This window comes from Arachis ipaensis, chromosome B6 (assembly GCF_059453495.1).
Source record: "Arachis ipaensis isolate K30076 ecotype BB chromosome B6, ASM5945349v1, whole genome shotgun sequence".
Taxonomy (NCBI): Eukaryota; Viridiplantae; Streptophyta; class Magnoliopsida; order Fabales; family Fabaceae; genus Arachis; species Arachis ipaensis.
Window position 1 is genome coordinate 35,800,975 of NC_142441.1, and position 2,293 is coordinate 35,803,267.

Sequence of the window (2,293 nt, forward strand, 5' to 3'; positions counted from 1 at the left end):
TAGACATCTTTTACTATGGACTTACAGAAAAAGCTCAAATATCTCTAGATCACTCAGCTGGTGGATCTATACACATGAGAAAGACAATTAAAGAGGCTCAAGAGCTCATTGATACAGTTGCTAGAAATCAGCATCTGTACTTAAGTAGTGAGTCCTCCCTGAAAGAAGAGGCTAAAGCAGTATCCAGTGAACTTAGTCCTCAAGAACAACTTACTGAACTCAATCAGTAGTTGCTTATAATAACAAAACAGTTCGCAGAATTCAAGGAGATGCTCCAAGACACTAAAATTGCTAATCAAAATGTGGAAGCACAATTAGATCAGACAAGACAGCAGCTATCTAAATAGATAACAGAAGAATGCCAAGCTATTCAATTAAGGAGTGGGAAGACATTAAATGTTTCAACTCAAGGAAGAAAAAAGCCAAGAAAGGAACAACTGACAGAGGATGAGCAGACCACTACCCAAAACCCCTCTGAGGACAATAAGAGCCCAGAAGGGAATGATTCTGGCGTTCAAACGCCAGAAAATGGTGAAAAACTGGCGTTAAACGCCCACTCCATGTCCATTTCAGGCATTCAAACGCCAGAAAAGGGTAGGAATCTGGCGTTAAACGCCCATCCATCTCCCTATCCTGGCGTTCAAACGCCAATGAGGGATCAGACACCTGCAAGTGCTGATAATAGCTCCCTCAAGAAGGGTCCTCAACCTGCCTATGTAGGGAATAAACCTGCAGCAACTAAGGTTGAAGAATACAAAGCCAAGATGCCTTATCCTCAGAAACTCCGTCAAGCGGAATAGGATAAACAATTTGCCCGTTTTGCAGACTATCTCAGGACTCTTGAAATCAAGATTCCATTTGCAGAGGCACTTGAGCAAATACCCTCTTATGCTAAGTTCGTGAAAGAGATCTTAAGTCATAAGAAGGATTGGAGGGAAACTGAAAAAGTCTTCCTCACTGAAGAGTTCAATACAGTCATTTTAAAGAGCTTACCAGAAAAGCTTAAGGATCCTGGGAGCTTTATGATACCATGCACATTAGAGGGTACTTGTACCAAGACAGCTCTATGTGATCTTGGGGCAAGTATCAACCTAATCCCTACATCCACTATCAGAAAGCTTGGCTTGACTGAAGAGGTCAAACCAACCCGGATCTGTCTTCAACTTGCTGATGGCTCCTTTAAATACCCATCATGCATAATTAAGGACATGATTGTCAAGGTTGGGCCATTTGCCTTTCCTACTAACTTTGTAGTACTGGAAATGGAGGAGAACAAGAGTGCAACTCTCATTCTAAGAAGACCATTTCTAGCAACTAGACGAACCCTCATTAACGTCCAAAAAGGGGAGATAACCCTGAGAGTCAATGAGGATGAGTTTAAGTTGAATGTTGTCAAAGCTATGCAGCATCCAGACACATCAGAAGACTACCTGAGCGTTGATATTATTGACTCCCTGGTGGAAGAGGTCAATATGACTGAGAGTCTCTAATCAGAGCTAAAGGACATTTTTAAAGATGTTCAGCCTGATATGGAGGAACCAGAGAAAATAGAAGAACCTCTTAAGACTCCTCAAGAAGAGGAGAAGCCCCTTAAACCCGAGCTCAAACCACTACTACCATCCCTGAAATATGCATTTCTGGGAGAAGGTGACACTTTTCCGATGATCATAAGCTCTGCTTTAAATCCATAGGAAGAGAAAGCACTACTTCAAGTGCTAAGGACACACAAGACAGTTCTTGGGTGGTCCATAAGTGATCTTAAGGGCATCAGCCCAACAAGATGCATGTACAAGATCCTATTGGAGGATGATGCTAAGCCAGTTGTTCAACCACAGAGGCGGCAAAATCCAGCCATGAAGGAGGTAGTGGAGAAAGAGGTCACCAAGTTACTGGAGGCTGTGATTATTTATCCTATTTCTGATAGCCCTTGGGTGAGCCCTGTCTAAGTTGTCCCCAAAAAGGGAGGCATGACAATGGTTCATAATGAAAAGAATGAACTGGATCCTACAAGAACAGTTACAGGGTGGCATATGTGTATTGACTACAGAAGGCTCAATACTGCCACCAGAAAGGATCATTTTCCTTTACCATTCATAGACCAGATGCTAGAAAGACTAGCAGGTCATGACTATTACTGCTTTTTGGATGGCTATTCAGGTTACAACTAAATTGCAGTAGATCCTCAAGACTAAGAGAAAACAACATTCACATGTCCATCTGGACTATTTGCCTATAGAAGGATGCCATTTGGTCTGTGCAATGCACCTGCAAACTTTCAAAGATGCATGCTCTC

General features: G+C 42.3%; 1 pseudogene; it reads left to right on the plus strand.

Annotated features, from left to right (window-relative positions):
- The first annotated feature begins 764 nt into the window (after positions 1-764).
- LOC148555134 (uncharacterized) lies at positions 765-1,490 on the plus strand (annotated as a pseudogene).
- Positions 1,491-2,293: the final 803 nt, after the last annotated feature.